Genomic DNA, 15,713 nt, shown 5'->3' on the forward strand with positions numbered 1-15,713 from the left:
GACCAAACAGTCATGGCTCGTGATGGTAATATTTCCCCCCCCCCCCCCCCCAAATAAAAAGGGAATTGAATGAAATCCGAACAGAACACAAAGAGGAAGCATTATCTACCTTGGCTTTTATGGTCTAATTTTCCACAGAATATCCTTCAACCTCTACAGAGCCAGTATTACATGAGAGAAAACGTTTTGTAACTTCCGAATACAGAGATGGGCCAAAAGTATATTAAGTTCAACAGGGACAAATGAAAGATAGTACTTCTCTCCGCGATGGTTGTTCGGGAGTGGAACTGTCTCCCCCGGACTGTGTTGGAGGCCCCTTCTTTTGAAGCTTTTAAGCATAGGCTCGATGGCCATCTGTCGGGGATGCTTTGAATGATACTTCCTGCGTCTTTCTTGGGGGAGAACTCGATGGCCCATGAGTTCTATTCCAACTCTACTTTTCTATGATTCCATGATTACATGATTCGTGAAACGGCCCCTTGAGATGGATGAACCCAAAAACGTCAGTGGGGCAACGTTGAGTGATGAAAAAGAGGAGAAAGGAAGGGAAAAGAGAGAGGAAAGCATTGTAGGATAGAGGAGAGAGTTGTTGGACAGAGTCCAAAGGGGCCACCCCCCCGCCCGGACGCCCAAAAAATTGGCCAAAGTTACTCTGAAGCAGAGTTGGTTAAAGGAGGAGAACTGTTGCTCTAGGAGCAGTCGGTCTCAAAATCCAAATCTGGGAAATTCAACACAGGAAGGTTGGCCTTCAGGAAAACAAGTTTCTCAACTGTTTGAGGGTCCAGCAAGCTGCGGTGGGGCGTGACTACATCTCCCGCTATGCTGAAGACCCTTTCGCTCTGGACGCTGGTGGGAGGACAGCTGAGGAACTGGCGGGCTACGTGCGACAGATCCGGCCACATGTGTTCGCGTGAAGCCCAATAGGACAATGGATCACAAGAAATTATCTCAGGAGGCTCCTCAAAGTACCTGTTGACCGAGCATTCGGCCGAGTCTACCTTTTGAGCAGAAGCCAGCAAAGAGGATTCTTCAGAGCAGGCAAGTATGGCCCCCGTCTCTGCAAAGAAAACGTTTCCTGTTCGCGGCTGGAGATCCGTATCCCTACGGCAACCCCCTACCGGCTCCGCGGGACTTTCCGTCTCGCCACTAGCGCTAGTGCTGGGGGTGACAGGCATTTCTGGAAGAGGGGCCGCTGTGCCCGTTTCCTCCACCCTGGCAGCAAAGACCTCCCTCACAAGGTCAACAAGTTGGGCCTTCCACATGGTAAAGTCTTTTGGGCAGACGTTGTACTTTAGCCGTGGATCACACAAGGCCGCCAGCATATGGACCTTGCTGGAAAGAAGTGGCTCTAGCCGTTTCCGTACAGCAAAGGACAACCTCCTCACCACCTCCTGGACCGGCGGTGTCAGCGGTCCAGCCAGGGAGTCCATTGTTCGACCGGCCCCAAGCCTTTCTAGGTGCCTCCTTAGCCTCAAGACCATGGGCACTGCCTGGCTCAGAAGAGCTTTTGATTCCGAAAGTGTCTCAGTGGCATGTTTGAATGGCTTTAGTACGTCTACTAGCTGGGAGATGGTGTCCCACTCTTGCTTAGTTGGAACAAGCTTGCTAACAGGCGCAACCAAAGTGAGGGAGATGCCGTGTACCGCCTTCTGCTGCTCGACCATGCGTTCGAGCATTTTTAAGGTTGAATTCCACCGAGTCGAGACGTCCTGGAGCAGCTTGTGCTGCGGGAGGCCTTCAAGGCTCTGCCTGTCTCTCAGCTGCCGGGCTGCCTTGATGCTCCGGTGGAAGTAGCCCGCGATCTTTCTACAGCGCTCGATCAGCAGGGAGATGTTTGTGTTGCTGCCCGACTGCTCTTCCTGGCTCTTTAAACCTTCCTTGACGGTATTGTGAAGCAAGTGGGCCATGCAGGACACATTCTGAAACCCGGCACTTTCAACCGCTTTGATCATATTTTTCCCTGCGTCCGCCACCATAAAGCCCCTCCTCATTTCTTCCGGCCTACACTGCATCCATTCCCCCATCATGTTTTCCAGATAGTTGCAGATGGTCTCTGCCTTGTGATCACGATCAACTACCTCCAATGCGAGGAGTGCCCAACGATGGGATGTATCCATAGTGCCTTCCTTCTCCCACCAATGTGCCGTGAGAGAGAGGTAGGAGTGGCCTCCTCCCAAGCTTGACCAAATATCAGAGGTAAAATGGATGTGTCCTCCCATGGCGGTACGCAACATCTGGATAATGCGTTCCTTACAGCCCTTGTACAAGCCGGGGATTACTTTTCTGGAAAAGGTGTGACGGGAGGGGATTTTGTAGCGGGGGCACAGTCGTTTCATAAGGCGTACAAAGCCTTCTTGTTCTACCAGGCGGAAGGGATGGTGATCTAGGGCAATCATCTCTCCCACAGTTTGGGTTATCTGCTGGGGTGTGAGCAATGTTTCCCCCGTTTTCTTTCTGTGTAATGGAATGGCCCAATCCTCCAAGGTGGACTGTGTCCGCCTTCCACTATCTTCACCTGGTGAACTTTGCGTGCTAAGGCTGCCACTGGAAGGGCTTGCAGTTCCCCCTCCCAGCGAAATGGAGGGATGGTGTCGCTTCATGTGAGAGCTCAACCCCGAGGTCGCAAGATGTCTCGTGTCTCTGCCTCTGCTGATATTTGCCCCACAGTGTCTACAAACTGCCAAAGTAGCACTCTGAGAGTGGACATGGAAATGGTCCCAAATAAATGACCTTGGCCTCCCCACAGCCACTGTGGCGACGCCCTCAGAGATGGGAGTCGTGGGCACCCTTTCAGCAGCATGAGAAAGTCTACGTTTTGATGGTAGTACCTCCTCTACCTCCTCCTCACTGTCAGTAGCTGGGGGAGGGGTGGGGTTATCTATATCCTCACTATCCACCACCTGTAGTTCCAGGACGGCAACACCTGTATGTTCCAATGATCGTCCAGTTGTCTCAGCTCCATGCGACAGCCGGCTCCGGGTGGATGCCTGTGAACTGTCTGCATTAGAACAGCCTGGTTCTTCATCAAGTCCACCCACTCCCATAGTTCGGCGTTCCAGACGTATGGGACCCACCTTAACTTTTTTGGCCCCCCACAGTGTCCTGGCCGTGGCTTGACCACTACTAGGACTTGCTCCCCCAGACCCGCGTACAGCTGAGCGCTTCATGTCAAGGGGAGTGTTTTCAGGTAACAGAAGGGATGATGGTAAGGTGTTGTGTTACTGGTGGGAAATATTTGTTGAATCTTGATTGGCAACGTGTTATATTCTGGCCAATTTACTGTTGCAAAAGCGTAGTCTATAACATTTAGTTAGTTTTATTTATTTACAAGGGGATACCTGTACTTTCCAGTTCTACAGGAAAGTATGGGATATGCAACTCTTTCCCAAAGTTGGCTTGGGAAAATCAGGAAGCGTCCCTGGCAGACACACACCCACGCAGCCCTGGAGGTGTTTGAGACTGGGAAAGGCAAGGCACAAAGGCAAGCTTTTATTTTCCCCAAAGGAGTTGTATTTTGAACAGGATGGGATATGCAACTCTTTCCCAAAGCGTCCCTGGCAGACACACACACACCCGTAGCCCAGGGGAAGGCAAGGCACAAAGGCAAGCTTTTATTTTCCCGAAAGGAGTTGTATTTTGAACAGGATGGGATATGCAACTCTTTCCCAAAGCGTCCCTGGCAGACACACACACACCCGTAGCCCAGGGGAAGGCAAGGCACAAAGGCAAGCTTTTATTTTCCCCGAAGGAGTTGTATTTTGAACAGGATGGGATATGCAACTCTTTCCCAAAGCGTTCCTGGCAGACACACACACAAGGCAAGGCACAAAGGCAAGCTTTTATTTTCCCGAAAGGAGTTGTATTTTGAACAGGATGGGATATGCAACTCTTTCCCAAAGCGTCCCTGGCAGACACACACACACCCGTAGCCCAGGGGAAGGCAAGGCACAAAGGCAAGCTTTTATTTTCCCGAAAGGAGTTGTATTTTGAACAGGATGGGATATGCAACTCTTTCCCAAAGCGTCCCTGGCAGACACACACACACCCGTAGCCCAGGGGAAGGCAAGGCACAAAGGCAAGCTTTTATTTTCCCGAAAGGAGTTGTATTTTGAACAGGATGGGATATGCAACTCTTTCCCAAAGCGTCCCTGGCAGACACACACACACCCGTAGCCCAGGGGAAGGCAAGGCACAAAGGCAAGCTTTTATTTTCCCCGAAGGAGTTGTATTTTGAACAGGAAAAACACCCACAGGACAGCCCTTTGCAAGTTTGCAACAACAAAAGAAATAGAAAGACCTAAGACCCACACCACCAAACTCAGCCACAGACCACCCCACCTTTTCTCCTGTCCTGGTCTTCACACAGCCATGCTGTGACGCAGCAATGTTTCCTGCCTGCCTGCACCAATCTACCCTTCCACCCTCTCCAAAAGTCCCAGTGCGACTGAGCCACGAGGCGTGTGCACGCTGTTTTCATTAAGCACGTCCTACCAGCCCCTCCCCCTGGTTAAACGTGCTCTCTGATTGGCTACAAGGTGCAAACAACACACTAGATTGCCCCAGTGGACTTAAAAAAGTTTGGATGATTTGACAAAGCATTTTTTAAAAACGAAAAAAAAGGCGCCATTACGGAAAACGGCCAATCGCGGTTCGAAACCGCGATATCCAGGCGTGTGGACAGCCAAGATTCAATATTGCTTCAAAAAATCCGAAAATAACGAATCAATAACGGTAAACGGGGAAAACGAATTATTTGAGCAAGCCTACTATTTATTCTTCAAGGTGGGTATGATGATGGTACCCCCGGGGTTAAAAGCAAAACTAGTGTCTGGCTATATCCGGTGGCTATCGGTATACCCTCCAATGTACTTCAGTTCTTTAAAATAAAGACTCTCGAGGCAGGCAGGATAAAGTTAAACAAATAGGTTTACTGGAAAAGAAAGGCAAAGTTCACTTAAAAGGTGCACATGCGCGGAACAGCCCCCAACCCCCCCCCCCACCCTTGCAAGACGTTGCGTGTGAAACGTCCAACCACCGCAGCAGACGGTTTACCTCATGCAGGGGAAGACAATGTAGCAGGGAGCCCACAAGGCCATCCAGCTGTGCCCCTCTTCCTCCAGCCACAAAGGATTACACACACACACTCCCCAAATTCCTGTCCCTAAGGAAAGGAAGGAAGGAAGAAAAAAAGAGGGAAAGTGAGAGAAGGAATGGAGTGAAGGAAGGAAGACAGGAGAGAAGGAAGGGAAGAAAGAAAGAGGGAGGGTTGGAGGAAAAGAGCTGTATATAAGTTAAAGAAGGGAAGGAAGGAAGGAGGGAGGAAGGAAGGAAGACCCCTCCCCTGCCCACCCCCCTCATGGCGCCTTGCACTGCCTCCGCGTCCTACCTGTCCAGGCCGGTATCCTCAACTGGGCTTCCCTGCCTTGCCTGGCTCTTTCCTCCGACATGCATGGGCAAACTTGGGCCCTTCAGGTGATTAGGACTTCAACAAGTTTGCTGGTTGAACTTTATGCTAACAAACCCTCATCCACGCCTCTACGTTCATTCAAGAAAACTATACATCCCCAACCACCATGCGGCCTAAAAAACCCCAAAAAACGGAACACACTGTCAGGGGGACAATGGGGTGACTCTGGTTGCCATGCAGAGTGGGTTCCAAAAATCATCATCATGGTCTCACCGATCCCTCCTTCTCCAGGCTGCCTTCTCATGCGGAGAATCAGCACTGGTCAACAAAACACCAGCAGTCGAAGGTTCCGTTGAAAATCCAACGGTACTTAAACTTTATTTACATCACTATATACAGTTGCAGTCATTTGCAATAAGTCCCAGACACATGGCAGTATCTCCTCGGCTACAGAGCAAAGCATTCATCGGCCATCTTCAGTTAACGCTCACACCGAACACACAACACTCCCCTGCATTCCACAGATCATGAAGGAAGTCCCGGTCAATCAGACTTGACCCCATTGGTCCTGTGTTACATCAATCAAAGCAGGTTTTTATTAACTCCTCCGTTGCTGAAACTCATACAGAAAAAAACATTTCTAACAGCCTAGATTGATTTTAACATCTCACACAATTCACAATACCCTGACACGCTCCATCTGCGCCAAAGGCCAAGCCCGCACACAGACAGAACAACCCTCACCTCTACCTTCAACAGCCGCTCCCACACGCAGTCCTTTTCCCGCCACTGTTTGGAAATGGCTTTTCCCTGAGTATGGCGGCCTATATTCTTTTTTCTTCATGCCATAGCTAGGCCTGGGGCCAGTAGTGGATTGCCTTGTAAGAGAATAGGAAGCTTTGAGAATGTTGCTTTCATGTTAGTAAGTCGTTATTGTCAAAAGTCAGACGCCAATTAGAGAGCAAAACAGTTTATTCAAGAAATAGCCCAAAAACTAGTCACAAACATAAAAGATGGCTTAAAACACTTAACCTCCAGTGTTTTAAGGCAGTTTAAACAAAAATATATCAAAAAAATATGCTTTAACAAATAAACCGGATTATTCAAGCAAATAATCCAGATTAAACTAAGGGTGCTTCAATTCAGCTCAAAACTTTCTGAGTTGGCTTGGAATAAGCAGCCAAAACAAAGCAAAGACTTGTAAACCCCCCAAAAAACTCCCCAAAGTCCCAAACTTAGCAGTTCAAACTTAAAGCCTCAAACAGAAACTCGCACTGAGCAAAGGAGCTTCCCAGTGAGAGTAGCTTGTAAACAAACTTGGAAGCCGGTGCAAAAGGAGAGAAAGCGGCTCCAAGCCTTTACTGCGGCCAGCACCAGGCTTTGGGATTTAAAGGGACAGTGCAAGGAGATGTTGTCAAACGGGTCCGGAGTCGAAACAGCAGGGGCAGCAATAATCCGCTTCAAGAGTACAGACAATGCCAGGAGCTCAAGGAACAAAGCGAAGAGACGTCGTCAGGTCGGTCCAGGGCCAGGAAAGGAGACAGTAGCAAGGTCGGGAGGCAAGCCAGGAGTCAAGAGCCGTGGGTAGACACAAATCAAAGAGCGAAGGTAGAAGAAGAGTCGAATTCCAGTCCAAGGTCCAGGGTTGCAGTCATCAATTCAAGGTCCACGAAATGGAATGGCACAAAGAGCCAAGGCAACGGAGGCAACAGCAGCTAATGTTACATAGCAATAACAGTGCAGTGTGCAGTCCAGGAAACTGCTCTTAAGGAAAGTTGGTCCGTTTTGACATTCCAAAGAATTTCTAGGCTGCTTTGAGTTTGAAGATCTTTAGACATCATGAAGCGGGCACACCATCAAAATTACTCTGTGTCCCTGAACTCAAGTTTGTTGTACATAAGCAGATTTCAGGCAGGTCCAATGCAAAAGACACAAAAGCAAGAGGAAAAGGAACCGAAAAACTTGACTCTTGTCAGCAGAGTTAAAATATAAATTTGCATTTTTGCATACAAAATCAAACAGTCCAACAAACTTATAGTCCTTGTAAGTAGCAGAATAAGGCTTCATCCAAATGAGAGAGTAGAACATAAAACAAATAGCTATTCCACCATAGCAAAGAGCATTACTGCTAGAGCATTGTTAATTCAGCATCTCCAAACTGTATTCTAACATCCATACAGTTATACTCCACTGGGTGTGGTTCAAGCTTGCTTGCTGACCTACATCAGCAGCTGCTCATAATAATTAACATTATAAAGTTTTCTTTAACACACACACACACACTTGATCCTGTTACAACTTACTGTAACAAAGTTCACAACATGAGGAATTTAATTAAGGAGCCATGGCTTTAGAAGGTTGTTCAAAATGAAACCCATTAATGTTGATCAGCTTAATTGTACTTCAGGTTTGTTTATTTACTTACTTAGGCGATCCCTCGTAGGCCAAGGATGAAGGTCCTCCAGTTCTAGGGTCTTGGGAGTGTGTCCGCAGGTGACTGAAGAGACCGATTCTTGACCCGCATGTTCTCCCTTCCGCAGTGAGGACATCGGTTTCCAGGTGGAAGTCTGTCTCTGTCAGGGTTGGCTTGACGGGCCTTCCTCTTGGCACGTTTCTCCATTAAGCCCTCCATTCGTGCCTCTTCGAACTCCGCAGCACTGCTGGTCACAGCTGACCTCCAATTAGAGCGCTCAAGGGCCAGGGCTTCCCCGTTCTCAGTGTCTATTCCACAGTTTTTAAGGTTGGCTTTGAGCCCATCTTTAAATCTCTTTTCCTGCCCACCAACATTCCGTTTCCCATTCTTGAGTTCGGAGTAGAGTAGCTGCTTTGGGAGACGGTGATCTTTGGGCATTCGGACAACGTGGCCAGTTTGTTTATGCTGGTTGTTATGTACTATCTTTTCAGTTCATTAATTAGAACTGATAGCTCAGCATTGGAGGATCTCTCTGTTCTCTTGGTTGTTTGGAGCAGCCCCGTCTTTTTTCATTTTTTCTCCTTTCTGTAGATTTCACTTTCTGATGATCTCACAGCCGTTTATTCTGTCAAGATTTCTATTTGATGGCTCAAGTCTGTTTCTCAAGAGATACTGTGAAAGTTTAGGGCTTGTTTCCATTTTAGTTGTAGTCCTATCTGCTGGAATGCATCGAAAAATCTATTATCTCCCTCGTTAACTTTTGAAAATTAAGTCCAACAAGTTTTAACAGAAACAATGTTCTTCATAGAATCATAGAATCATAGAGTAGTAGAGTTGGAAGAGACCTCATGGGCCATCTAGTCCAACCCCCCGCCAAGAAGCAGGAAATCGCATTCAAAGCACCCCCGACAGATGGCCATCCAGCCTTTGCTTAAAAGCCTCCATAGAAGGAGGGAGCCTCCACCACAGTCCGGGGCAGAGTTCCACTGTTGAACAGCCCTTCTCACTGTGAGGAAGTTCTTCCTGATGTTTAGGTGGAATCTCCTTTCCTGTAGTTTGAAGCCATTGTTCCGTGTCCTAGTCTGCAGGGCAGCAGAAAGAAAGCTCCCTCCCTCCTCCCTATGACTTCCCTTCACGTATTTGTACCTGGCTCTCATGTCTCCTCTCAGCCTTCTCTTCTGCAGGCTAAACATGCCCAGCTCTTTAAGCCGCTCCTCATAGGGCTTGTTCTCCAGACCCTTGATCCTTTGAGTCGCCCTCCTCTGGACGCTTTCCAGCTTGTCAACATCTCCCTTCAACTGCGGTGCCCAGAATTGGACACAGGGTGATTCCAGGTGTGGTCTGACCAAGGCAGAATAGAATAAGGGGGAGCAGGACTTCCCTGGATCTAGACGCTATTCCCCTATTGATGCAGGACAGAATCCCATTGGCTTTTAACTGCCGCATCACATTGTTGGCTCATGTTTAACTTGTTGTCCACGAGGACTCCAAGGTCTTTTTCGCGCACACTGCTGTCAAGCCAGGCGTCCCCCTCTTCATTCTTTATCTGAAGAGATAAATTACTTGGTATGAACCTGGTAGAAGGGTATGTTTCAAATCATTTCAAAGCTCAAATGGCAAAGACTGTGGCACAAGCCAGTCAAGGTGGTCCCAGTGGTGATGGGCACACTGGGTGCAGTACCTAAAGACTTTGGCCTGCATCTAAACAATCGGCACTGACAAAATCACCACCTGCCAGCAGAGCCGGCCCTAGGTATTTTTCAAGTGTAGGCGAACAGAATTTTGGCGCCCCCCCCCCCCAAACCAATCACTGAAAAATAAAAGCGTTGGATAAGCGAAAATGTTGGATAATAAGGAAGTATAAAGGAAAAGCCTATAAAACATCAAATTACATTATGATTTTAAAAATTAAGCACCAAGACATCATGTTTTACAACAAATCAATAGAAAAAGCAGTTCAATACATGGTAATGTTATGTAGGAATTACTATATTTGCAAATTTAGCACTAAACATTGAACAGGGATATAGGGCAGTGTGGACTTAGATAACCCAGATAGCCCTCAGTATTAAAAAAAACCCTCTAAAATCAGGACAATAAATAAAGAACAACACTCTGAAAACAGAAGAAATCCAGACAGTAAACAATCAGGGACAGCTAACTCCTCCCAAAAAAAGATTCTCCCAGGCAAGAAGAAGCCAGGCCTTGAAGCCACAGGGCCATTAAATGCTAATCAAGGTGATTAATTACAACATTCACACCTGCTTCAAAGAAAAGTTCTTTCTCCCACCCTGGACCTTCTACAGATATACAAACCCCACATACCTAGCTTCCAAGTTCCTACAGACCTCACAATCTCTGAAGGCCCCAAAGGTGGGCTTGCGTGGTGCGAAGGTGGGTCTGCGCTGGCCGGAAGGCCCGAAAGAGAAGGAGGTGGAGAGTGGTGCCCTCCTCCCAGCACGATGGTGCCCCCGGGACGATGGCGCCACAGGCAAATGCCTAGTTCGCCTTATGGTTGGACCGCCTCTGCCTGCCAGCTGTAGAAGGCCACCTTACTGGGATCTGTGCATTATTCGCCGATACATCACACAGTCCTAGAAGTGTCTGGCGTGTGAATCCAGTACAACACCCAGCAGAGTGTCTGCTGTGGACTCACCTTGTTGTGTTGCAAATAATAGTAATATCAGGGTAATTTAAGATAATAGGCGGGAATTGTGGAAAAACTTTAGCAGGGTTAATAGTTTGCTTTCCCTGCCCATTGGGTGGAGAGTTCTAGTTTGTGGTTTTGCCAGCACATTGGGATTGATCCCCCTCCTTTCCCCCCTTTCTTCACTGGCAAAGGCAGGAGGGGTTTTGCAAGGGAGATCCTGCGGAATTAAAGCCCTGCAATTATCAGGCTCTCTCCCTTCTGCAAGGGAGAGGAAGCCCAGGTTTAAACGTGGGAAGACAAGATCCAGGCTCCTCCCACTTCTGAAGCCGGGTTTAAGAGGCCCATAGAAAGCAACCACTCCAAAAGATAAGGGGAATTTCTCTCCTAAATAGCAAAGGTTGGTTAAATTAAAACATTTTCCCATATACCCGAAGATTATTTTAAGGTCTTTAGAGGAAATGGGTACCAACGCTTAGAATTGGAAGGTTAATTCTGAAGCACCAAACAATCTCAGAAACCCCTTTGGATCTATTTTGAATAATGATAAAAGAGTTTTTCTGAAAATTTGCCCATCCCTAGTGTTTACCGTGGTTTACATTTGAAATTTATATGTAAAATCTACCTTTCCAATTGGCCACTGCCAAAAGGTTTATTTTATTTCAATTTTTTTAGAAGATTACATAACGAGGTATTATAGGTATTGATCTCGCATTGCATTAAATCTTTGAAAAACTTTAAGAAGTTAACATACACCACTTTTTTTTTTTCCCCAGGAACAAAGCAAGGAGGCCCATATTCATTGATTTCAAATTATTGTGGAGAGCGGCCACCCAAAATAAATGATGAGGTACGGAAAATTTTTGTGGAACGAGGACGTTGGCAAGTCACAGACAAAGATTTTTCTCTGGACACTAAGAGTAGGAGATTTACGGAGAGCATGTCAACAGGAATGGGCTACTACATTCTTTATTGAAAAATGAAGGTTTTTGTTTTGCTTGCAAAAATTTTGGAAATGCAAATTCTGTTCTTGCTAGTATCCAAGAATATTCTGACTGGAAGAACTTGGCCAGGCTTTTGACCAGTCATGGGAAATCCCATACTCATATTGAAAACTATGCATCTTGGTGTGAACTCTCTCAACATTTACATTTAAACAAAACTATTGATGCAGAGCATGAAAGACATATTCATGCTGAAACTGAACATTGGCAGCAAGTTCTGAAACGCTTGCTATGTGTTGTACAGTTTTGGGGGACTCAACAATTGGCATTTCAAGGGGAAAAAGATGTTCTATTTGAACGTAATAATGGCAACTTTTTAAAATTGGTAGAACATACAGCAAAGTATTTGGTTTTATGACCAAACATGCGAGAAGAATCTGTTCCAAAGAAAACACGTTCACTATTTGAGCAAAAATGTCCAGAACAAGTTTGTTATTTTCTTGTCAGGAAAGATCCAGAATAATATTTTACAACAACTACACCAGGCAACATATTATTCTATTACTAGCTGTACCCAGCCACGCGTTGCTGTGGCTGATGGGAATCATTTGTTGACCAGGTGGAATAGCAGTGAATAGCCTTGCAGCCTTAACGTCTGGGTGTTTTGTGCTTACGTGAATTCTTGTTTGGAATAGGTTTGCTGCTTGGAAGGCTGGGTAGTTGCGTTGTAGGAAAATGGTTTTTTAGGCAATTTGAATTGCAATGAATAGCCTCGCTGTTTGAAAGACTGACTGGTTTCTACACAGGGGTATCCTTTTTTGGGTAGGTTGAATGAAACGGAGTAGCCTTATGGCTTGAAACCCTGAGGGTGTACTATCAAGGGGAAATGATGTTTGGTTCGGTTGAACAGTAATGAATAGGTTTGCTGTTCGGAAGCCTGGTTGCTTCCTGCCTGGGGGAATCCTTTGTTGGGAGGTGTTACCTGGTCCTGGTTGTTTACTGTCTGGTATTCCCATTTTCAGAGTGTTCTCCTTTATTTAATGTCGTGATTTTAGAGATTATATTGTTTTGTGTTATTACACCACAGTAATTTTAGGTATTATATGTGTTGCCTGAAAGTACAGGCAGGCGGCTCCTTTTTCCAATGCCTGGAAGAAAGAGAGAGGCCCAGGCAGCTGAGGTTGGGAAGGTAGGGGCCTCGTTTGAAGAGGGGAAAGGGGGAGGGTTGCTCCCGGGTGGCCCTGCCTAGGCCTTCACGGCCTTAGGCCACCATTTGCCTCTCCAGGCCCGACCCATGTGGCAGGCCGGGCTGTCGCCAGCTGTTTAGGGCCTTCAGGACAAGGCGGGGGGGGGGGGGGGCTCTTCCCAGCCTTGCAGCCACCCCTGCCTCCGCCTTTTGCGGGCCTCCATCTCCAACAAAAACCCAGACCTTGGGGCCTGGCAGCCTGTGTCCAGCTAGTGGGAGGCTGCGGTGGGTCTTCGCGGGGGGGGGTGTGTGTGTTGTTCCATGCCTGGTCGGGCCCCGTCGCGGCCTGAGAATTCTTACTCCGCAGCCCTCCTCTTCGGCGGGCGTCACAGACCCCGCCGTGTGGAGGCCCCTCCTCCGACCACTTTGGGGCCTTCCGGCCAGGCTGATGGCTGGGTTTTTAAGGTGCCATGGAGGTTCTTGACGGGATTTTTTGTTGTATCAGCCTAGAGGCGTGGATTATGGGTTGTGTTGTCAAATTTCAAGGTTGGGGGGCCTTTAGTTTTGTTGTTTTGCTCGGTGCCGCGATGGAAAACATGTTGGTGTCCAGACGGGAATCCTTGATTTAAATCCTAGAGCCTTTTATGGACCATGTGGAAACCACTCTCTCAACTTGGTCGTAAATGATGCCGCTCTGTCTTGCAGTATTGCAGTAGACTGTTTCGGCATCATACTACAAATCTTTTAACTTTTTTTTAAAAGATCTACTCAAAGATTGAGTATTTTGTTGAAGCACGTTTCCACTCTCACTGTCAACCCAGTCTGCAATATTAGGTGGTAAAGCAGAATCGAGGCATTGTTGCCTTTGAGGTTCCACATCGAAGAAATATATGATGCCTTGTATGAAGCTTCTCAAGAGCAGAAACTTGATGCATTTGGTAGGAACACTGCAATAGCACTTAAGAAACTGCAAAGCTTCACGTTTCTGTGCTGTTTAGTGACATGGCATGACATCCTGCATAAGATAAATATGGTTAGTAAACTTGCAAAAAGTGACAATTTATTTATTTATTTATTTACAGTATTTATATTCCACCCTTCTCACCCCGAAGGGGACTCAGGGCGGAGCACATTATGTACATATACGGCAAACATTCAATGCCCATAAACACATCAAACCGAGACAGAGACGACAGACAGACAGACGCAGAGGCAATTTAACCTTCTCCTGAGGGGATGTTGGATTCTGGCCACAGGGGGGAGCAGCTGCTTCATCATCCACTCTGATGGCACTTCCTCATTCCAACGTTGTAAATTAGTTAAGGTACCACTTATAAAAGTGGGGAGGCAAGTTTATTTCCTACTTGATAGATGCAACTATCTTTCGGGTTGCTAGGTCAGCAACGAGCAGGGGCTATTTTTTATTTTTAATTGACGGGTGCTCACCCTGCCACGGGCTGGCCTCGAACTCATGACCTCATGGTCAGAGTGATTTACTGCTGCAGCTGTTTACCAGCCTGCGCCACAGCCCGGCCCCAAAATCTAACAAAAAGATACAGGTAGCCAGATCTAACAAAAAGAGGGGGGTTGGCATTACCGGATTTCCAAACATATTTTGAGGCATGCGTGCGAACTTGGGTGAAGGGTTGGGCTACACCAGTAAACAGGAAAATATTAAGCTTAGAGGGCTTCGGCCTCCGCCGGGCGTGGCATGCGTACCTATGGGACCAAAAAGCAAAGGTAGAAAGAAATGTCTCCAACCAGTTTGTCAGGGCAGGACTACTTAAAGTTTGAGAAAAGTACAAAGCAGGACTTTATAGTAAAAGACCCTTTTGGCTCTCCCCAGCAGAAGCCCACCACAAAAGGGAAATTCCAAGAGAAAACTGGTATACCTACAAACACCTATTGACCAAACAGAACAACAAGTGGTCTCTAAAATCTTTAGAAGTATTAAGAACCGGAGGCAGTAAGCTGACCTGGTTCCAATACACGCAAACTAAGGATAGTTACCAGGAAGACCGGAAACACGACTTTGTACCTCAAGAGCAGATATGGGATGTAATAATGTGTAAAGCGGGGGGAAATAATAAGAAGGATGTTATACCAGGAACTGCTAGAGTGGAACACAGAAACGGAAGGGATCAAAGAAAACATGATTAAGTGGGCCTCGGATATAGATGATAATCTATATAGATGACAATGCAAACCAATAAAAAAATAATGGAAAGTAATACATGAGCACTCACAGAAAATATTAAAGTTGAAATTCAGATTTAAACTAAAATATTATTTACTAGCTGTGCCCGGCCACACGTTGCTGTGGCGTTGTCTGGTTGTGTTGGTGAGAAATTGTTGAGGTAGTCGTGGTATTGAATGTCTGTTGTATGGTTGTCTTTTTGTTTAGTATGCACACTGAAGTGGATTATATGGCAGTGTGGAGTCAAGATAATCCAGTTCAAAGCAGATAATATAAGATTCTAAATAGGTTATATAGCTGTGTGGAAGGGTCTTGAGTCTACACTGCCATATAATCCAGTTCAAATCTGATAATCTGTGGAAGAGGCCTAAGTAAGGCCTAACTCTGCCTGTCCCCTGGGCTGAGGAGGTTGCTAGGAGACCAAGTGGGCGGAGCTTAGCCTTCAAACTGGCAGCAATTGGATAAAAACTATTCCTCTCCCTGTAATAAGGACTTTATTTTTCTTTTCTTTTTGTTGTATGAACGTAGAGGCATGGATGAGGGGTTGTGCTGCCAAGTTTAGTGTTTCTGTGCCTGTCCCCTGGGCTGAGTAGGTTGCTAGGAGACCAAGTGGGTGGAGCTTAGCCTTCAAACTGGCAGCAATTGGATAAAAACAATTATTCCTCTCTCTCTAATTAGGACTTTATTTTTCTTTTCTTTTTTGTTGTATCAACCTAGAGCCGTGAATGATGGGTTGTGTTGTCAAATTTCGAGGTTGGGGGGCCTGTAGTTTTGTTGTTTTTTGTCCGCTGCCCTGATGCCATCACTCTTTTATATATATAGATTAAACATCATTGATTTTGAGATAGGGGAAAAAAAGAAAAAGGTAGAAGAAACGAAAGAAGAAACTGAGGAGGGGGTGTCACCCGCCCCTATCCCT

The 15,713-nt window shown here is 46.6% G+C and overlaps 1 protein-coding gene across 1 annotated transcript in view; it reads left to right on the plus strand.

The window, feature by feature from the left end:
- The window catches only part of LOC134296812 (uncharacterized), a 96,086-nt gene extending 86,816 nt beyond the window's left edge, over positions 1-9,270 (plus strand). Inside the window, exon 2 of the mRNA XM_062972647.1 lies at positions 4,286-9,270. The gene's annotated coding sequence lies outside the window, so the exon portion shown is untranslated. The remainder of the gene's footprint in view (positions 1-4,285) is intronic.
- Positions 9,271-15,713: the final 6,443 nt, after the last annotated feature.

The sequence above is a fragment of the Anolis carolinensis genome, chromosome 2, assembly GCF_035594765.1.
Source record: "Anolis carolinensis isolate JA03-04 chromosome 2, rAnoCar3.1.pri, whole genome shotgun sequence".
Lineage (NCBI taxonomy): Eukaryota > Metazoa > Chordata > Lepidosauria > Squamata > Dactyloidae > Anolis > Anolis carolinensis.